The sequence below is a fragment of the Chelonoidis abingdonii genome, chromosome 5 (assembly GCF_003597395.2).
Source record: "Chelonoidis abingdonii isolate Lonesome George chromosome 5, CheloAbing_2.0, whole genome shotgun sequence".
NCBI classification, from domain to species: Eukaryota; Metazoa; Chordata; order Testudines; family Testudinidae; genus Chelonoidis; species Chelonoidis abingdonii.
Window position 1 is genome coordinate 31,358,153 of NC_133773.1, and position 23,239 is coordinate 31,381,391.

Below are 23,239 nucleotides of genomic sequence, written 5' to 3' on the forward strand. Positions count from 1 at the left end.
GCACTATGGGATACCACCTGGAGGCCAATGTCGTCGATTTGCGGCCACACTAACCCTAATCTGATATGGTAATACCGATTTTAGCGCTACTCCTCTTGTCGGGGAGGAGTACAGAAACCAATTTAAAGAGCCCTTTATATTGCTATAAAGGGTCTCGTAGTGTGGACAGGTGTGGCATTAAATCAGTTTAACGTTGCTAAAATCCGTTTAAATGTGTAGTGTAGACTAGGCCAGTGAATACTGGCTTTCTAGCTGAGGTTTGAAGTGAGACAGGGAATTGAGGTACGGAAATACAGGTGAGCTGTCTGAAACTGTACGCATTGTAAAGCAGAAGGCTGAGATGCCAGCTGTCATGAGATTATGTAGAGAGAGAGACAGAGAAGAACGGAGGCTCATTGAAAATGATCTGAGCAACCTGGAAGGGGAATAGAGAGAGAAAGGGTCCATAGAGATAGGCTGGAACAAATCCAGGAAGTATTTTAAAATCCACTTATGTTCCCTTTCTGCAAATCAATGTGTGTTTACCCAAATCCTTGGATCTGCTAAAGCAAAAAATCTTTTCACTCTCCGTTGGTTGGGATGGGATCAGCGGCCGGATTGTGAAAGGGGCAGTGGGCGTGCCCTTCAGATTTCACATTGGCAAGAAATCCAGAGAACCAGACAGTACAGATCCCTGTCTTCCCCTGCTCAGATGTCGTGCTGCTGTTTGTTGTACTCTGTGACCGTTCCAATGCGAGTAACATTGCACAAAGGGATAGTTATTCAAGCAGCATTAACTTGAGTTTATTTTGTACATACCATTTGTATACTTCACAAGAATATGTCACGTTCAGCAGAAGTTGTTCATCTCTGCCCCTTTGTCTGTGCCACGTCCCTCCCCTACAATGTCATGCAGTGCTTTACTCCTGTGGCTTTAGCACAGAGGGGCTATTTGGCACAATAAGAAAGCTGTGGCACAGTGTACTTAGTTCTCAGTGCAACTCAGTAACTAATTCTTTTTCCTTTTAGCAAAGAGAAACCTAAGACAAATTAGAGTAGTTGAATTGGATCCCGAAATAAGTAGGGAACCAGTGAACTTGTTTGCAAATTGGATGGTAGAATTTGCAATTGTTTACATCTGTGACAAAGCTGATGACAGCTTTCTGCTCCTGCTGAAGTCTGGTTGGAAAGGCCAGTTTGGGTTAAAAAGTGATTTGGGGGCATTTTCGTCTCACAGTTTTAACAACATTGACCAAGTTGTACTCTCAGTTACACCACTGAGAAACTGGAACAACTCTACTGATTTCAGGAAATTTACTGGATTTATACTCATGTAACTAACACAATAGTTGGACTGATTATCTTTCCTAGCTAATAAGAGGTTGATTAGTGCAATGCTGTAAAATTCAAATAGCAATAGTTACCTTTTTAAATACCTCGGCCTGTATTTTTTGGTGTCATCATGAAACTCCCATTAACTTCAGTGGGAATTATGTGCATATGTGGAGAGGTGTATTGGTTAAGTTGTGAATGGGGTCTTGTGCATATCTATCTGTCCATCTTTCTTGGGTGATTCATTGAGTTGCATGCACATTTAACCTCTGGAGTTCTGTATTCAAGTCTAAAATTAGGTCTATAGGTTCCGGGTCCTGTTTGACTAAATAACAAAACGGTTTGGCATGACTGGCGGTCGTTGACAGGGGTTGATAATAGAATCATAGAATTTATCGATGGAAAAGACCTAACCATTTACATTTTTAAAGAATATTTTGAAGCCAGTGTCTATAAATAAATAAATAAATCAGGCAGTGGCATAACTGCATTTGTGTGTGCAATAACTTATTTACAGTTGTATACATGAATATACATAATTTGCTGATAGGCCACAGCTGCTGATACCCCTCCAAAAAATTATTGGGTTATTAGGTCATTTAATACAATTCTTTGCTAATATAGGTTAAAGGTGCACTGTACTGCCAAACAGGTTTATGGGAAGATTGCACAGTGCCTGTGGCTGCCGGATTCTTAACCGGTGTAAAGTAGTGTAACTCCATGAGGCAATGCCAGTTCACACCAGCTGAGGATCTGACCCCTAGCTCCCAAGTACTACGTATATGTACATTTTCATCTTTAATATCTAAACTATTCCTTCTGTAACCAAAAAATCCCAAAAATAACATTGTGCTTTCTTCTAGATAGATAGTCCCTTAATGATTTGTTTTGGAGAGGGCCATTCATACTTTTAGTGCAATAACAGTTCCAAAGTCCATGAAATGTTGGTGGGCTTTAATTCCACCAGAAGACTGGTCTCTGTTTTAGAATGTGGGTGAAGAAGACGACTAAAGAGTATCCCAATTTTCATGAAGTCCCTTCTCTGTCTCCCTATTCTCTCTCTCATGCACACCATTGATTCTTTTTCAGCTTCTAAAAAGTTAAATTAGCATAAACTATTAGGAATATTCACTCTGTTCCTGTGAAATTGGTGTGAGTTTTGTGGAACAAAATGTTGAGTTTAGAATACTGTTTATTTAAAAAAAAAAAAATTAAACCAGACAGTCTTTTTGTTTTTTATTTTTTGTTGCAAGCCTTGGACAAAACCCATGTTTTTAAAATTATTTCTTTCTTTTCATGTGCTATGGAAAATCTAAATAACCACTCACTGTACACAATGTGTACCTCTTTAATGATAAATTGTCTCCAGAATCCTGGAAGGGGAAAAAAAATCTAACAATGAAACACTTTTTAGGAAACAAAAATAATAGAAATAACAACTGTGTCACATCAGACCTCATTAGAGTCAATGAACTCACTGTGGTATTTAACAATTTCCAAGAAGTAGGCCATAATTCATAAATTAGTGTAATTCATAAAGTACGTAATTCATAAATAGCACTGTTGAGAACAGCAGCAGTATACAATCCTTGGTTTACAGAGACCCTTTTTTAAAGAGTAAAACCTAGGAGCTGGAAAATACAAGAGTAAATAAAAATTAAAAAGGCATCGGCTTGATAGCCATTGTATACAGTTTGGAAAATGTATATCATTCCAAAACCAAAAATCTTTGTTTCAAAAACCAGTCAAGGTTGATAAATGACAACAGTGTACTTATGTATCACATTGTTTACAAAACACAAGCACTTAAAAGCAAGGAAATGAATAGTTAGTGACATCATAAATCTTATTCTGGACAAATAATAAATATAGACACATTGAGACACACTGGTCTCTTAAGGCTGCTCCCTGCTGTTCTAGCACCTTAAAACCATTTAACTGCCTATGGTGATCCTTCTATAGGCTCCTGGTCCCTGAGTGCTGAAATGACTCCTTTAGGGCTCCTTATGTTCTCTATCTATAGGAAGAAAGTCATAAAGTAGATCATCTGTAATAATGCTCTGCTCTTCTTACTCCGAGGACTGGCTCAGTAGTAGGGGGACCATGTTTTCCCAAAGGGAAACTGACACCGCACAGGGCCTACCCAAGGCTCCCCTGCCCCCTTGTGAGCTGCCCCCTTTCCCCCGGCCTCCCTGCTTCCTGTCCACGGAGCCAGCTTGAGATCCCCTTTTCTCTCCTGTGCATGAGACTGACACAAGCTTCCCGCCCCGCCACTTGCGTGAGGCCCTCCTCTCCTCCCTGTGCATGGGACCAGCAGAACCTCCCCTGCCTGTTCAGGACTAGCACAAGGCCCTCCTCCACCCCCTGCATGTGAGGCCAGCCCAGAACCCCCTACCACCAACCTGTGCAGAGCTGGCCTGGCTCGAGCTGCTCTCCAAAGCCTTCCCTCTACCGCAAGGCTGGCATTGCTGTTTGCCCCTCCATTCCTTCACATCCTCTTAGGAGTCACATCCCACTTCTTTGGCAAAACCGGGCATTTGTCCAGTTTGCTCAAATGGGACAAATGCCCAGTTTTGCCAAAAGAGTTAGGATGGCTGGGACAGGGCTTAAAAAAGGGACTGTTCTGGTCAAAATGGGACATATGGTCACTCTACTCAGTAGCCAGACTGCCCCGGGATCAGGGGCTGCAAAGTGGCTTCTCCAGAGCTGACTGTAGCTTGGCTGGACCAGAGAATCCGGCCCTTTATTCTTAACACGTGCCAAGAAATGCATAGTACATCACAACATAACCTTAACTCTGACCCATGGATATTTTTGAAAAAATGTTTTGTCATCTTGATTTTAATATCTAAACTAACTGTCCACAGTTGAAATAATTCATAACAATTTGCTTCACTACAACCTGTTGTCTTCAAATATAGTTGTTGCATGATTTTTCAAGAAAATGTATCTACATGGAGAGTCTAAAGGAGTAGTTATAAGACATTTCAGAACTAGAGCAGTGGTTCTCAACCTTTACGATACCAGGACTCCATTCCCTCTAAGATCTAGCTAAGAATGTCCTTCTGTTTAGCAATATGGAAAGAGCGGAGTAGTTCAGATGCTCTGATACCTGTGTGCAACTACCCCAGGTAGTGAACCCATGAGCTAGAGGAAGGCAGATGAATACTTGACAAGAAGTGCTAGTCATCCTGGTTGTGAGCACTATAATTGGGGGTTTCTGAGTGTATGAAAGGGTGGATGAGACCTCTTATTAGATTAAATGGAGAGGAAAATCATGTCAGTTATACCTTATGTTTTTTTAAAGTAATTTTCCATAAGAATTTTTATTTGACCTATGTCCTTAATGATAATTTGCCCATTTTTAACACATCCATTCTTCTGGATACTCCAATAGTTGCCAGTGAGAGGTGTTTTGTGCTTAATTCATTGAACACTGTGGAACAAGTTAGTTTGTAACTCTTTCACTACTTCATTAACTGCCTTAGAAAGCACACATCAACATTAAAGTACTAAGTCTAAAGCTATTATCTAGCTGAAGTACACTTGATCTTGTCTAGCTTTTTGTTTAAAAGCTAAGCTTTTTCAGAAAGTAATACCTAGCACCAAATTACTAGAAAGAATAACCTGGGGATAGCTACAGTTTGTGGAATTTCAAGAAATAATTCTAATGATAATTACCAATTTGGTTTCTATTATTAGAAAACAAATATTAAGATAGGTAATTGCTTAGCTATTAGGTTTTTGAGAAATATGGACAATCAGTAATTATCACTATAACTATTTGTCAAAAAATTATATGTAGATGAAGAATAATGATAACTTTCATTTGTTACATGGCAAAAAAAACCCTGTCTTTTTGTTAAGCTTTTAATTAAAATTAAGATTTCCAGGAACTGGACTCAGAAACAGTCTCTTAAGAATGAAATTTGTTTAAAATATCTCTAAAGTGAAACAGGAAAAAAAGGAACAAGAGTTGATTTTTCCAATGTTTCATTTGCACTCCTAGCCTGTCAGAAATCTAGAAACCCTGTAGAACAGTATGTTGGCAGCTCTTGAACTTAGCTACCGTAAACTGGTTTCCCTACTGCCTATCATTTGGCATCATTAATCTTCATTAAACCTGTTTATCCCATTGAGCTTAAAGTCTCTGTTTTTGGAGACTTGAAAATTGAAAAAGACATTTAAAACAAACAAGTCCTGTTTAAGTACTCTATATGGGTGAAATATAACTCAGCACAGAATCTGCTGATCGTATTCTACAGGGATTTTATCCAGGGTGAGAAAGTACAGTACATTTGCTCTATATACAGTACTGTATATCACACCAAACTACATACATGAAAATCAGTTGCATTGCCTTAAACTGAACTGTCATGCTCAATATAGCTTTATAAATATTGACACATTTCCTCCACCACACCATGCCTCCCTCAAATCCCTATGTTAACTGTGAAATTATAATAATATAAACATGGAAAAATATGGACATTCATAGTGAAGGATCAGTGCTTTTGGTAGCTGGACACAATCGGGGCAGCAGATAAGGCTAACAACCCTGACTGAGGAAGGCATCCCTCTCTGAGAGAGCAGCACATAAGTATGTCATGTGCTTTACTGAATAGAGAGATGGACCTAGGCAGATGTGCTAATGCTTTTCTGAATTTGGGCCATTACCTTTGGCCCCATCTGCATGATAAATACTTACAAGTGGAATCTGTTGCGTATATAAAACAATTGCAGTATTCTTTACATATCCTCTGGTGGTACTCAACATTCCAGTGGAAGTCTGAAGGATCTGCCAATTATTTCACAGTTTACATTCCCACATCCCAAGGATCAGTATAAAGGCCACAATGGTGGCAGAGCAGGATTGAACAAAAGTGCCTGAAGATTTAATTAGGAAGGAGGATGCCTCATGTCATTCAACAGCAGTTCCTCCAACTACATGGGGCTGGCTTGGGGAGCTAAAGATCAGGGGCCATGTTCTGATCTCTTTTATACTGACATAAATGCAGAGTAATTCCATGGTCTTCAATGGTATCATGATGATGGGGCTACAATAACAATTAGAATGTATCCAGTGATTAGCACTTATCCACATTTTCATCCAGTGATCTCAAGGTATCAGGGAGCTGTGATCTGCATTTGATTCCAGAAGAAATATTTGAATAGATTAGTCTCTCTTTACGGGCTAAGGCCTATTCGTTTATTTCGTTGACGTAACTGCCTGATCCTACATCCATCCAATACAGTCAGTGGAAATGTTGGATGTGCAAGATATGCAACATTGGGTCTTTATTCTATAAATGCGAGTTACATATGGGAACGGAGTTTTACAGCTGTACAAAAGTTCAACTTAAGAAACTGTTATTTTTTTGTTCATTCCATCAGAGTTTCACTTTGAGTTCTCAGGTTTGAACCCAAAATCTCAAAACCGCTGGAATTACAGTTTCATACCATTTCAAGTTAAAACCATAAATCCCTCCTTAGCATGCGTGGGGAGGGAGGCTATTTGTGCAAAACTTGGCCAACGCTCGTTGGAAACCTTTGCAAATGTTAGGCCCCAGTTTGTACTAAGGTCTTTCTTGGACAAGCTCTGACTTCAGTGGAAGGGCTGATTTAAAAACTGAGTAATAGAAGAAGGAAAGGAGAAACTGGGGTCCAAAATCCTGAGACTCTTATTTTGGTTTACAAATAAAATTTTAAAAAATCTTTAAACGGACAGGATTTGATTTGCTAATGCATTACTTCTGTTTGACAGCAGTGTAATTTCATTGATTCCAATGAAGATACATTGGCATAAAACTTGCACAAGACAATTCTCTGCCTTTCGAACTTTGTATGCCAAGTTTCATAGTGGGGGGAAAATTATGTCCAAGTTGCCCCTCTGAAAACAAAGTTGCCTGTAATAAAAGCAGATACAACCTGAAAACTAGTGTTGGGGAGACTGCACAACACTGTAGTAGAATATTTATTTTGTTTAAGCCAACTAAGTTTCTCTTCCAAGTACATATTGCCCTTTCCCTGCCTGAGAAGAATGTTTTCCCCGTTCCCATGTACTAAGCTCCCGTTGGCATTAATTGAGAATTTCACCTGTGGAGGGCTTGCAAGGACAATACACTTTATGGCAAATAAATTATTATTATTTTTTTTTTTTTTTGAAAAACAGTTCCTTCTCCTCATATCCTCTCTCTTCCAATGGCTTGATTCAAGTAAAAATTGTAATTCTCTTTTTGTGACTCTGCAATCAATTGTTGCATGAAAGTTTGATTTCTGGTGTTTAATCAAAGTCCATGAGACTTAAACATCTGAATAACAAAACTTTGCCTACCTATAGCACCCTCAGTTCAAGTATTTTGAAGTGCTTTACAAACATTAATTCATTAAGCCTGACCATACGTTTTGAGGCGAGATGGTGTTACCCTCATCAGTCATGTCAGTTTGCAGATGAAGAAACTGGTGCACACAGAGGTTAAGGACAAAATTTTCATACTTGAGTGTTTAAAATCAGGCACTTAAATCCATATTTAGGCTCCTAGAGTGCAGTCCTGCTCCATTCGAATACAATGACAAAACTTCTACTCACTTCAGTGTTGTAGGATCAGGCCCTTAAAGAAGGTTTGATTTTCAGATGTTCTGAGCATCTGGGTGTCCCACTGAAATCAGTGGAACTACAAGTGCTCAACATCTCTGAAAATTCAGTTCCCTGCAATTTAGGTGCTTAAATACGGAATTATCTAACTTTAGCCGGCTATATTTGACAATTTTGATCTAAATGACTTAACAACATCACACAGAATATCCCTTGCAGAACTGGGAATGGGACCTTGACCTACTGATGCTTGGTCCTCTGTTTAATCACAAGGCCATTCTTTCTCAATTGTCTGTATAGTATCTAAGGACAAGATCTGACTGTGACAAAAAGCACCACTGTATACTTAGTAATGCCTGTGTACTTGCACTGATATTTTAATGTTATGTCCATTGAAGTCAATGAGAGTTTTATGTGTGAGAAGTGCAGGACCAGCCTAATGGTTGCAGCTCACTTTACATTTGGCTAGATTGTCCCCTTAAATGTATCCTTAGAATTAGGGGCTGCACATTCCTGCACTACAGCTCGATGAGCTCTGGGAAGGAATCACAGGTGGGATTTTCAAAGGAGCCTAAGAGCCAATTCCCACTGAATTTCAGTGGGAAAGGGGAGGTTTTTAAAAGCTCTCAAATGGTTTAAGAACACAAGTCCCACTGATAGTCTATGGGATTTGATTTCCTGTGTATTTTTTAAAGGTGCTCCTTAGGTGCTTTTTAAAATCGGGGTGCCTAACTCCTTTAGGATCCTTTGAAAATCCTTACTTCTGTCTCCCCATTGCTGACCAGAAACAACTTCCCCTTCTCGCCACTCTGGGAATCTTCCTTGCACCTGTCCATTCCTGTCACACCTGTACAGGGGGAAGTAACAGGTGCATAAGTGCAGCAGCAATCTGTGAAGGTCACACAGGGGTACGTGAGGGGGAGATGAACCATATACAGTTCAGATGTTCACATTTTAAAAGGATGTTGCAAAATTGGAGAGGGTGCAGAAAAGAGCCACAAAAAATGATCTGAGGACTGGAGAAAATGCTTAGGGCTTGTCTACACTACCCACCAGATTGGCGGGCAGCGATCGATCCAGATGGGGTCAATTTATCAAATCTAGTGTAGACACAATAAATGGACTGCTCAACGCTTTCCCGTTGACTCTGGTACTCCACCAGAATGAGGAGCGCAAGCGGAGTTGATGGGAGAGTGTCAGCTGTCAACTTACCTCAGTGAAGACACCGCGGTAAGTAGATCCAAGTACATTGATTTCAGCTGTGCTATTCAGGTAGCTGAAGTTGCATATGTTAGATTGACCCCATGCAGTAGTGTAGACAAGCCCTTAGAGTGAGAGAATTAAAGAGCTCAATCTGATTATTTTACCAAAGAGAAGACTGGGGAGTGACTTTATTACAGTGTCCAAATGAATGCCTTTCTGGGGAGAAAATAATGGGTAGTAAAGTGCTCTTTAATGTAGCGGAGAAAACTTTACAAGAACCAACGGTTGGAAATGTAAAACAGACAAATTAGAAATTAGGCATACATTTTAACAGTGAAGGTGATTAATCATCGGAACAAACTGCCAAGAGAAGTGGTGGATTCTCCATCTCTAGATATCCTCGGGTAAGACTGGATGCCTTTCTGGAAGATATTCTTTAGCCAAACACAAGTTATATTTTAGTCAAACGTAGTTTATCTCTGTATTGAGCCCAATAAAGGAGTGAAATGTAATGACCTGTGATATATAGGAGGTCAGGCTTGATAATCTAATGGTCCATTCTGGCCTTAATATCTGTGAATCTGAATCTTACTGTCCTTTATATCTATGCAGCCAACTAGGAGCAGGTCGAAATCTGGCCCACTGTGATGGGTTTAAAACTATTATGTCTAAATACAAATTGCATTTTAAGTGTCAAGAACTATATTAAATTGCAAAATCACAATCCAGAAACTGCTTGCTTTTTCAGGCCCTCCAGGGAAACGAGGTAAGAGGGGCAGAAGAGGAGAGACCGGTAAGTTTTCACTTTTGGAAGCAAGATGCCAGATTTTATTTTGGGTGGATGGGTTTTTCTCAGTACTTTGTCCATTTTGGGCAAATATCTCTATTATTCTACTGGATAGATTCAGCTACTTTATTTTGGTTTGCACTTTTTTTGGGGGGGGCGCAGGGGGATGCACCTAGCATGCCTTATTTTTGCTGTTTGTTGCCTGTGAGCTATAGAAAGAAAAGATCTGTAAAAAATAAAAAAAAATAAAAAAAAAATCTGATAGAAGTATTGTGATCCTTGGCATATAACTTGTGGCCTTCTAAATTGCGTAGAATCTCAAATAGTCATTAAACTGTAGGCATGCTTCACAATACTTGTTGCATCTATAGACCCTTTAATAGATTTTGTAATTTCTGACATAAAAGACATGAATAATAAAACTGGTTATTGGTAATTCTGAAATAATTTCAGCACTTGGAGTCTTCTCTCATTTACACCTGTGCACATGTACATAACTCCATTTAAATAAATAACATTACAATGGTATAGATGAGTATAAAATCAAGCCCTTTGTGTTTAGAACAGATCATGTCATGAGGAAAAGGGAACGTGTTCTGTGAACAGTCATGGAGGTAATGTCTAAATAGACTGAACTTTGTAAAATAAGATGTTGATTATCAGGAACTTGTAGCATTTAGGATCCTCTTGAGTTAAAATCCAGTCTGTGTTTGGCTGTGTTTGTAGCTGAAAGTTTGCAAATGCAACATGTAAATAGAGAGGCTTTTTATTTGTGTTGAAACTGCGCTTGGGGCTTGATCTTCCCAGGCGCTGGGCAGCTTCAGCTACTCTTGACATCAGTGGGAGTTGATGGCACTGAGCACCTTGCAGGATTGAGCTGTTTGTCAGGATGGCGTTTCTAGTAGGTCCATGGCTACACTTGCAGATGTAGAGCGCTTTGGGTTAAACCAGCCTTCAGAGAGCACATCAGGGAAAGTGCTCCAGTCTGTCCACACTGACAGCTGCAAGCGCACTGGCGTGGCCACATTCGTGGCACTGGAAGTAGCATTTGAAGTGGTGCATTATGGACAGCTATCCCACAGAGCACCTCTTCCCATTCTGACGCTGTGGCTTGTGGGAAGGAGGCATGGGGTGTGGGGCATTCTGGATCCTGTCCCAATGGAAGGGTGCATGATGCACGAATCTTTTGGAACACTGGCCTGTTCAAGAAGCTGCAAGTTGGGACTTTTTTTCCATACCAGAGGATCACCGTAGGGGAAGTCGAAATGCCCATTGTGATCCTTGGAGATCCCACTTACCCTCTAATGCTGTGGCTCATGAAACCCTACCCAGGGAGCCTGGACAGCAGCCCGGAATGGTTCAACTACAGGCTGAGCCGGTGCTGAATGATTGTGGAGTGTGCTTTTGGCTGTTTGAAGGGCCACTGGTGCTCTCTTTATGGGAAGCTGGACTTGGCCAAAGACAGCATCTCCGTGGTTATATCCGCGTGCTGTACCCTCCATAATATTTGTGAAGGGAAGTGTGAAAGCTTCACTCAGAGTTTCAACACCTGGAGGCTGAATTTGCGCAGCCAGAGAGCAGGGCTATTAGAGGGGCCCAGTGTGGGGCTGCAAGGATTAGGGATGCCTTGAGGGAGCAATTTGAGGCTGAAATCCATGAGTAATGTCTGGTGCGCTGCACGGGAGTTAAGTGCAGTGGCTGTGTTTGGTACACTGACTTGCAGTGCTTGTTGCTTTCCTGGGCTAAGGTATATTTTGTTTTATGCACTAATAAAGTATGTTTTCAAAGTAAAAAACTCCATTTATTGGAAAACAAAACCCCCACAAAGTAACACAGAAATACCAAAAGGGTATTCTTGGGTATGTCCTGATTTCATACTCTTGAATCCTGTCTGGAGTGCTGTGCACTGAGTGCTGCACTTCAGGATGGCTATAAGGCATGTTGAGGGGGTTGAGTGCAGTGGATAAGGGTCTTAGTTTTTGTGGGTGGATGGCGAAGCTATGGGTGTAGGAGGCAGCTGGGGACAGTAAGAACCCGGATGTTGGGGAAAGTGGTTTGGAGGGGACATGGGGGCACAAGGCAAAGAGTTTTGGGGCACAAGGGCTGCAGGGGGGGGACGAGCATGGTAGTGCTCCGCCTGCATGGCGACCAACGCCTGGATAGAGTCCGCTTGGCATTCCATTACGCTAATCAGCCGTTCCGTGCTTTGCTGCCGGTGCATCGCGTTTTCCTGGCGGATCCTCCTGTCGCATTTTCCTGGCGGAGCCTCCTCTCCCTCCACTTCTGATCCTTTTGATTCTCGTTTACAGACTGCTGCATGACTTCATGTAGCATATCTTCTTTGCTTTTATGCGGCCTCTTCTGGAGTCTTCTCAGTCTGTCGGCCGGTGATAAGAATGATGGCTGAGATCTCAAGGTTGCACCTAGACAGGCAACATGCAACACTTAACAGATGCAGCATTGTACACACCAGATAGAGCAATGATTCCCCTGCACTTAAGGAGGGCAATCACAAAAACCATACTTTGCCTGTCCCAAAGCGAGCGCACATAACCCGTGGGAGCCCCATAAATGGTGAGTAAGCACAGGGTCCATGGGGACTGATTGTTTCATGCCTGTACTGCCCTCTGGGTTTCTGTGCCTTGGGGAGAGCCAACAGCTGCAGGGGGCACCTACACTGAAGACTGTCCCAACATTCTCCACAGGAATTCATCCTGGAAGATATCTCACTGCTGAGGGTGACCAGGGAAGCAAGGAAGGGTCTTCTCCTACAATGCGGCTTCCGCCCTGGCCCATACACAGCTTGCCTGTGTGCAGAAATGGTCCCCCCGCCCCTCACAGCACAGTAGTGCGGACACATTAGCCTGACTGGGACAAGAACCACACTGGCTCTCCAATAAACCTGTGCAGGCTCATTGCCCACGTTCTGGCTGAGACTTTTGAAGAGATCACCGATGCCGATTACAACAATATGATAGACCACATCAGTGCACTATTCTGCATCTAGACATGCATGCAGCCCTTACCCTCCTCGCCCAAAGAGCCCATACCTAAAAACTTCCTTCCTGAAAAGAAAGCTGCTTACCAGGAACCTCCTCTGTTGTTTGCCCTTCCCAGACGCTGCACCGGATGCTGCGACTGGCTGCCTTCCTCCTGGCTCGAGAACAGCTCCTGGCTGCATGCATCTAGGGATTCCGGGGTGTCTTCCCCCGCCTCAGCACCATCACTCGCACTTTCCTTCTCCTCCTCCTCCTCTCTCCCCTTGCTGTACTGGGCTCGGAAGTGTCCATGGTGGTCATTGCAGTGGAGGTGGGATCGCTTCCAAGTATCGCATCCAGCTCTTTGTAGAATTTGCAGGTTGTGGGGCAGCACCGGAGCAGCAATTTGCCTCACAGGCTTTGAAGAAGGCATTCCACAGCTCCTTCATTTTACCTCGACACTGCACCGCATCCCGGTAATTACCCCGTCCATCATGGCCCTTGATATGTGCCTGAAGGTATCGTACATCCTATGTCTGGAGCACAGCTGGGGCCGCACAGCTTCCTTCCCCCAAACACTGATCAGATCCAGCACCTTGCCACTGCTCCATATTAGGGAACGCCTGGCGCATGGAGGCATGGCTACCTGGAAAGATGTGCTGAGAACACTCCACGCCTGGCTGAGAAAACAGGAAGGGATTTTCAAAATTCCCAGATAATTTGAAGGGCGGGTCTGACGCTTGGTCTCCTGAGGACAGGGCAGCAGAGTTCAAAAGTGATGACCAGAGTAGCTAGAACAGGCATTGTGGGACACTTCCGAAGGCGAATTAGAGCCAATGAAAGCACATTAGGTGTCCACGCTGGCGCCACGGCGCTCCAGTGAGAGCGCAACAAACATTATTCCTCTCGGGGAGCTGGAGTACCAGGAGCACTCCAGCCATGGAGTCAGAGCACTTTACCTGCCTTGCTAGTGTGGACGGGGAGTGAGGTAGAGCACTCTTGGCGGCTTTATTGCACTATAATACACAAGTGTAGCCAAGGCCTAGAATTGGCATCAGAGAAATGGATACTTTAGATCCATCTGGTTATAGTGGGTATTTTTGATTATCTGTAAATTAATCCGGCAGATTAGGAGAAACCTACTGTCTGGTTGATTCCCATGAATCTTAGTTGTTCACAATAATCTATTGTTTTGTCTTTTAGGTAGTTTATAAATTAGAACTTTATTTTGTTCTTAGAAAATTATTTCCTTCTTTTTATTGGATAGCTAAAACAATGTCAAACTCTGATAAAATTAGATAAACTAACTTTGATATGTTAATCAGTTTGATACTTGCTGCAGAGAAAAAAAGTTACTATATAGCGGGAATCGCTCAGGTTGAATTTGGCTTTACAAATAATCTTGACAAATCAAATGAACTTGTCAGCTACCTTGCAGTATTCTTGACTTTTCGTTTTACACATCAAATAAACACACATTAAGATATTAACAGAGGAAATTGATCTCTTTCCTTTAGAAACAGACCCTGCACATTAAATACTATTTGGAAATGTTTACCAGTGTAAAGAAATTACCTTAGTTACTAGACAATAAAATCACATTGTTAAAAACAAAAGCCTGACAATATCAAAAGCAAACTGAAAATACAGCTGTTGCTATTTTATACCCCTTTTGCACCTCACTTTATTCAGAAGTTAGAGGGAGGCATGAGAGCTAATGAAAAGCCATTGATTTGGGAGCTGCAGCTGCTCCACTTAATAAGAGTGAAATATTAGATTTGATTTGCAGCCCTTTGATAATGTTCTCAAGAACTGCTGTACAAAAGCCTTTGAATCGAAATAATTGGAAAAATGTGCAAATATCACTTCAAAAAGTGTGACATTTTAATAGGGAGCATTTTATAAGTGGGTCTTGAAAAAAGACGGTGATGAAAGGCAATTTCTGTAGAGTCAGGTGATCACTGGAACGTCTCCTTATTGGCAAAGGAGGAAAGTAAGAAGATCTAGATGCAAGTATTTCTGTCTTAATGCCAAGGTTAAATGCCAAGGGTAAAAAAAAATTGTGTAATTTTGCAGACAAGATGTAATTTAATTCCCAGTTTCATGGCTAATTGAAACTGGTGGATATGAAATACATGCACATGTGAAGTCTGAGAAAACAAATTGTATTCCATGGTTAATATTTTTTTGGCCTGCTATGAGACTGCATGAAAATAAATGAAGAATAATTAACATGAAATTGCATGGGAATAGGTGAAGAATATTTAATTCTTCAGCAAAGAAACTGCATGTATTCAAGTCTTTGGCATCACTACTAGCCTCAAAGAAGAAAAATATTGTTTAAGAACAAAATCTAAACAGTATGTTGATTATGCTAATTTATAATCATGTGATCTCATTTTTGGCTTCTTGCATATGAATCTTTCTTACTAACTTCATAAACTTATATTTTTTTTTTCTCTTTTTCCCCTCCACAGGACCTCCTGTAAGTACAGTTGATACATTGTTGGGTCTCCCAGGTTAACCAGGATCAGGCAGAAATGGGTTTAGACCCTGTTAAGTAATCTCCATATTTGATCCAGAGGAAATTTAAAGTTATTGTTAGTACAGTGTAAACTTTTACTAATTTTGCTGGAGTTGAATGATTTGTTTGGAAACTTATTTTTTTAAACAAACCTTTGAAACAGTAAAACTTTACCTCGGCCCTACAGATAGCATTTTTGGATCAGAACAGCATGTAAGTATGTTCTGTTCATTTTGTCTACTAGGTATTAATGTGTGTTCGGTCAGGTATACAAATGTTAATCAGTAACCGTGCCAGAAGGCTGAACCATCTAACTATAGGAAATGGTTCAGCAACCTTTACTTGCGCTAAATAGTAACTTACTCTGATAAAATAAGCTCCTTGAGACAGGGACTGTCTTTTCGTTATGTGTATGTACAATGCCTACGGCAATAGAGCCCTTATCCAGACTGCAGCCACTAGATGCTATTGTAATTTAAATAGTAAAAATAATACTCAGTTTTAGCAAGGATGGTAAATTTGGCCATAAATTTGTTTCTGACAAAATAATTCAATTTTTTCTTGTCCACACCTTTCCAGACTGAAGTCACACTTCTTTTTCTAAGTATAGTGTTTAAAATATGTATTTAAAGTATTCGTATTTATTGTGATACTATATCATCCGCAGGTAACAATGCAATCATGAGAATAATATTGCCTGTAAAGTTACTTTAGGAGACTTGCTCTTTTCTTTCCTTGGATTTGTCATGGGTTGGCATTTCCACAGTCTTACTTTCATGACTAGATCATCTTGTCAACTGAGTGGCATATGTATTTTAGAATAATTAATTAATATCCTGAATTTCTATTGTCTGAAACAATCATTTTAGGGTTAACTGTAACTACCGAGTAGTAATGCTACCGGAAACATTTTAACTTCTAAATTGTCAAAATGCTCAGTGGCTCACATTGGCAATCTCATCTGATAGGCTATCAGTGAAAGAGCAGGCTTAATGCACACTAGTGCTCTTTAAATGAAGAAAATGCTGATTTCCTAAATATCTTTTGCAGTCTCTTCTCAAAAAATGCAAAGATCAAGCATTAATTGGGATATAAATGATTTTCCTACTGCAAGAGAATTTAGGAAAGTAGATAGTGAATTCTGCATATGCAAATCTTTACTTCTTGACATCATCTCTCTACTGTTTTAGCACAGTTCCATTTTAAAAAAAGTAGAGCCATACATTATTAATATAACCCAGAATTAGCTCTGAGGACTATAGGTAAAGTTTTCAAAAGCATCTAAATGATTTAGGAGCCTAAGCTCTATTTTCAAAAGTGACTTGGGCACTTAGGAGTGACTTTCAATGAGACTTTTTCTGTGAAGGATGGAATATTCCCCATTTTCAAAAGTGATTTAAAAGACTAAGTCTCATTGGGAGTCAGTGGACTTAGGCTCCCAATTGCCTAAATCACGTCTGAAAATGTTTTACTCTAGCTTTGACCCTGTGTGCATAGTGGTAGCCCTTAAAAACTATACTGTGGTTATCACCTGGAATCCCACAGTAGTTCTCTATATTTAGAATAGTGAATAATTATGGTACCTTAGGTATCATCGTGTAGTAACTGTGGGTGGCTATTGCATCTTCAAAGGTGACCGCTGAAATTTTAGCTGCCTTTTCCTACCTATAACCAGTGTGTCAGGATGACAATCCAAGTCCTGTGTTTTTTTTATTTTTTATGACCCAATAGCGTTTACTATGATTTCGTCCTTGTCCTGCATCTGACGAAGTGGGTATTCACCCACGAAAGCTCATGCTCCAAAACGTCTGTTAGTCTATAAGGTGCCACAGGATTCTCTGCTGTCCTTGACACTGACATACTATAGGCAGCACACCTTCCATCTATTGTATTCTCTTTCTGCCATGTGCTGCCCTTCAATCTATGTATATAACTCCTTCTGATAGCAAGAATTCCATGAAGGATCAAAGGCAGTAAGTGGCCCTTTTGTTAGTTATTTTTAATGTTGACAATGTTTTATCTTGAATAATGTGCCTTGCCAAAAAAAATATTGTTCACTGTATATATATATCTATGCCATACTTGTTCATTTGTAAAATATAATCAAGTGTAGAGCATCAATGGCTATTTGAATTTAGCGTTAGTGTACTGCACATGTTGGTAATGTCACATGTCATGAATATGTTCTTAATGTGTGTCATACCCATTTCATCTCATTCAACCAGGGTCAACCAGGGCGAAATGGCTATCCGGTAACTGCTCTATCATATATTTATGAGAGCTTTTTTTATTCTCAAAATCATTCTTTTCTTTTCTGTCTTTTTGTTTGTCTCTGCCTTATTAATCTTCACATTAACTAGGGGAAATTCACCCTTCCCTGATGTTTCTCAAGTGCCATAGAACAGAAGGCTTTTTTTATTTTTTAAATGTTTGCTTCGTCATGTAGTAGTTCTTTATAAATGTTCTAGTTAGATGGACATGTACAAAATATGCTATAACACAATGCAGCGTTTGATACTAGAAATGTTTTGTTTGTTGAACTTGTGTATTCCTGCGTGTGCGCACATAATTTTTTCACCGTAATTTTAAATGTTACTTAACCTGGATCCTGCATATCAGTTTTCTTTATCAGAAAACTATTCAGTTGGCATGTTGAACCTCTAAATTCTCCACTTGCATTGTATTCTGTTCCTTTTGGCTGCTTAGTTCTATGCATCTTGAGCAAAGAAATTGCTAATATAAGGGTCTTAGCAGTTGCCTGCAAAGCCTGTAATAGGGCAATTTTATGATAATGTATATAATTCACTTTTGTATCTTCATTTACATATTTATGGCTTTCTGTCTAAAAAATGGAAATGTATGAAATAATGCATCTTTTCAGAAAACCACCAGTAAGAATTTTAGGAAATAACCAGTCAGCAGCACAAGCTTGAGTTATAATGTCACCTTTGTGGGATACAGAGTGTGACCAGTATCAGATATATTACAAGTTACAAAAGATATTATTGGATAAATTTGAGAGAGAGTATAATTGCAGAACACAGTAATTGTTAAAGTCTAGTTTTGATCTTATTTTAAGCACTTACTGGTAGTTTGGGGCCTTCAAAACTTGGGTTTGCATATCAGTTCAGGCAGTCAGATATCTGATTGCTCAGTATGTGTTAACAATTGCTGTGTGTGTATGCAAACCGCAGCATTGGGGCCCTCCAAATTAGTGGTCAGGTGGAAGCCACAGCCACTATGGAAATCTGCGCCAAAATCTTCAGTGTGTCTGCTTAGTTTACTGAGGTGGGAGAGGAGGGCAGAAGGAGTGTGTGTGGAAACACCATCAGTAGTTTAATGGCAGCATTGTGGTGAAATAGTCAACAAACAATACAGCGGAATTGCATTTAAAGAACATGGGCATGCTGAAACTGCATTATAGTCAAATACTGTAGCATGAAAGACCTAAATTGCTTCAGAGTACAAATTGCAATTCCATTTATAATGTTTAGACCAAAGTTGTTCTGTGTTGGGGGAAAAATATTTGACAATAATTCTCTTCTGCTTCATGCATATGCTTACATGTTCGGATTACAGAGGATGGTTTTCCAAAGAACCCCCAGAAAGCTAGACTCCCCGACCATATGGAAATACAATAGGAACTGGGTGCCTAGCTCCAGCCAGAATTGTAATTGTCATTGATGCATGGTGAGGATAATGCAGGAAGCAGAAAGAAGCTGTATTAAACTTGTATTGCTTGATTTGAGATGTTCACAGTCTCTGGTTCCACTCCATCTACTTTGGGCCCTAGGATCCAGAGGCTACAAAAGCTTCTAAAAGCCACTTTGTGTCCTCCACCCAGGCTTCTGAACATGGGTTGGCTGGACTAGAGTTCCTTAAGGGCTACATGGTAAATATTAGGAATGAAGTAATGCTGAATGTCATTTTTGCCATTATTAAATTAAATTCATGGAGCTATCGATTTCATAACCTGAGGCAGATTGTTGATTTTGTATTCGACATGTGTGTGAAAGGAAGAGAAGGATTTTGAGAAGTGCTCAGCATTGACCTAACTCTGCTACCACTGAATGGGAGTGATGGGAATAATTTGGCCCTAATTATCAAAAGCCGTATTCTGACTGGCTGATTGGCCCTTTTTGTTGAAATTACAGTCACCTACTAACTTTTCTCCTGAATGGAATTTAATAACAAATGAGGTACATTTTTAATTTTTTATACCATCCTATGCAATTCTATAGCAGGGATCTCATTCTCTGTCAAATTCACCAGGTATTTTGGAACTCTGTTTGATTCCTTATTACTTTCATCATGGTTAAGTTTTGTAGGAGATACTACCTCACCCATCTGGTCTGTCTATGTACTTAGAGAATCTGGTCCCCTTCACCTTAGTATCTCAGGGCCTCCATAGTACTGGAATGCAAAGTTCCCCCAAGGAGTTTCCCTGGCATTGTTCCAGAGGAAGAGAGAAGATTTATGTTGTTTCTCCTACACTCTCCCATGACATCAGCCCCCCAAAAACCTGCTGATGCTCCAAGAGCCACAAGATCTCTGGGACCAGTGGAGGCATAGGGCTGCTCCTTGTGCATCTACACTGAGACCGGATCTACATTACAAAGTTAGATGATGTAAGTCCACTTGCGTCAACCGTTATGCACGTGTGTACACTAAAACTTTTCTCCTGCTGAATAAGCAACCCATTACAACAATGCATTAACACCACCACTTCCCCGAATGACAAGGGGCTACAGTTGACTTAGGTCGATGCAGTGCGAGTGTAGACACTCCATTAGTTGTGTTGATCCTAAACATTTTCCAGCTGGTGTTCTGCTTGTCATTCCAAATCTTCATTACAATCAGTGCTAGTTTCTTGGACCCAGAAGCTGAGCTTCACCATGTGGAGCTGCTCTACGAATGCTAGCAGAAACCTAGCATTTTTTTCATTCTTGTCACAACCCTAAACCTATGCTCAAACATGGTCAGGGGGTCGCTTTGGTGCCGTGTGCAACACCGTAGTGCCGTGTGCTACCCTATGGTGTGGTGTGCAACATTATAGTGCCGTGTGCCTATTCTTGAACCTTCTGTCTGGTCAATTGTGGGTCAAGTTAGTGCCATGTGCAAAAGAGTGGGGTGTTGTGTGCAAAAGAGTAATGTGCCAGGTGCAGATCCTGATTGTGTAGAGGGCACCAGCTCAGAACCTGGAAGGCGAAGGAGCTAGGGACCAATCAGACGCTGACGCGAGTAAGAGTCTTCAAATAAAACTATGTCTCACGCCAAAAATGGCAGGAGTATCCGCATGTTAGCTGAAAGGCCAGATCACCCTTTCAGCCAGGGTCTGCTCCGGATTTTGCCGACTCGTGTCGTGTCGTTTCATTTTTTTGGATTATTTCCCATCAATTCGTCATGCTCTCGGTGTCTGTACTGCTGGTCAGCTGCGCTTGGAGTGTGGTATGTGCATTTCAATTTCTGTAAATACTCTGTTTGCTTAGCCTCTTCTTTTTTTTTTTTTTTTTTTATCTTCCCTTACTTGGTGCAAAGTTGTGTATACAGTATATGAGAGCCAAATTGTTGTATTAATTGCTACTGTTGGTGTATTTTACAATATTCGGTTAATGTGTGAACAGTTTACTTAGTTTTGTGTATCTGCTATGGTTTTTAGTGAATAGTTGATCATAGATTGTTTGGTTTCTTGTTGTTGGATGTAAATAGACTGTTTTAAGTTGTGTGTTTTTTAATTTATTCTGATAGTATTTCTAGTTGATAAATTACCCTTCCCTGGCCCAAGTTGTAACTTATCCCCGTTAATAAACAGCCACATGGTTTGAAATTTCAATTTGTCACGTTTTGATTTTCCTCTCTCAATCAAATACTTACTCGAACCTGCATTGGTCTCAGCCATGGCGTCACGAACAGGATTGAGTGAGGAAAATTGTTCTCTGCCACTTGTGCACTTTAACTGTCCGTGGTGAACCAAGGTCACTGACAATTCTGACCATCAGCACCCAGTTATTGAGCTCAAACATCTCTTCATTGTCGTCCTCACCATCTCGACTGTAGCAGAGATCTGCAAATACTGGAGAATGGAATGTCCTGTAACAGCAATGCACATGAGAATTGTTCTGAGCTCTGAAGGGTCTATGCTTCTGTCAGAAAGATGACAGAGACTGAAAGCGATGTGCAGGACTCTGGGAGTTTTAAATAATGAGGCAAAAATTAGGGGATGTGGAAAGTATCATGGTATGGAGAAAATGGTCTGTTGGTTTCTTGACCTGTAGCTCCTTGAAATCCCTGGACAAAGAACTTCAAAAAAATCCCAAAAGGCATTGTGCTGGGCAGTGGCAAAGCGTGCACTGAGATACTTACTCATGGTGCACCACACTTTACACTGATGCAGACATTTCTGCTCAGTATGCACAGTGCTGATGCAAGCAGCCAACTACATGCTCCTGACTGTGGAGGCTTTGCATCAAGTGAAAGTTGTAGTGTAGATACGGTCTGACTCCCAGCTCCCTTCTCCTACTTAGACGTCACGACATGTCCCTTCTCCTTAAGGTGTGGTTGAGTTCCCACCTTGCAGAATGGGAAAGAATCTAACTTAATTGTTCATCTCCTGTTATTGTCATTTACTGGTTTGAAGGAAATTTGGATATTGCCATTTTTCCAAACTCAAACTCCATATCCTTGGGGTTTTTATTGATCACTAATTAATACCCTTGAAAAATGTTAATATATTGAACCAAGAAAATTGTAGCTGACATACTGACAGAGTTTTCATTTCCCACCAGAGCTGAGGTTGGGGTGACAGAATTTCCATAAGCATCAGTCTGTTTATAATTCTCTCTCTTTAACATTGCACTTCTGGTTTTCCCACTCTAGTTAGAAATAACATCCACAATTACAGTTCGATAAGATGAGGGACCGTGAACTGTAGAGTAGGTGCAAGTAGGTGTCAGGAGGTTGTGACCACCCTGCCCTTCCCTCAATGTTAAATGGGAAGGGGACCATAGCTAGATGGTAGATGGGTTTTTGAAGGGTCCAGATATGGAAAAGGTTGAGAACCACTGCTAAAAGAGATCAGGGGGGGGAAATAATGTTTCAGTGTTTCTCTGGGCATGTGACAGCACTTACTATATAATCTGTTTCATTGTTTCCCCTGTATAGGCAGTGAATTACAGCTAAATTGTGCGATGTAGGTCCAGCCCATTCTAAGGGGCCCTGTAGAGTCATCCTGCTCCAGAGGGAGCACTGGAAAGGATTCTGCATAGTGAGACAGAATGCCTCCTGGAGCTCAAGGACAGGCAGTGATTATGCAGCCCCTGGGCAATAGGGAAGAAGCAACCTCATATTCCACAGAATGTGAGGGCTGTAATTCTTTCCAGAGCTTACAAACATGATGTGTGAAAGTTCCTTACGTCCTCCCCCGCAAAACAACCACAGAATCTGGACCTTAGTTTCAGGGGCAGCTCTAGGTATTTTGCCGCCCCAAGCACGGCAGGCAGGCTGCCTTCGGCGGCTTGCCTGCGGGAGGTCCCCAGTCCCGCGGATTCAGCGGCACGCCTGCGGGAGGTCCGCCGAAGCCGCGGGAACAGTGGACCCTCTGCAGGCATGCCGCTGAAGGCAGCCTGCCTGCCGCCCTCGTGGCGACCGGCAGATGGGCCCCCCTGGCTTGCCGCCCCAAGCCCGTGCTTGGCGTGCTTGTGCCTGGAGCTGCCCCTGCTTAGTTTCTCTTTTTGTCTGTGTGGGTCTTTCATGCACCAAGAGGGGGAAGAAAAATATATTTTTTTAATATTGTAAAGTGATTCCAAAACCACAGACATTGACAATGGGACTCAGGGGCAGCA

General features: G+C 41.1%; 1 long non-coding RNA gene across 2 annotated transcripts in view; it reads left to right on the forward strand.

The window, feature by feature from the left end:
* LOC142046925 (uncharacterized) overlaps positions 1 to 9,903 on the forward strand; it is a 236,374-nt gene extending 226,471 nt beyond the window's left edge. For both annotated transcript variants that reach the window (XR_012656026.1, XR_012656025.1), the window contains one exon: positions 9,858 to 9,903. This is a non-coding gene — a long non-coding RNA (uncharacterized LOC142046925). The remainder of the gene's footprint in view (positions 1 to 9,857) is intronic.
* Positions 9,904 to 23,239: the final 13,336 nt, after the last annotated feature.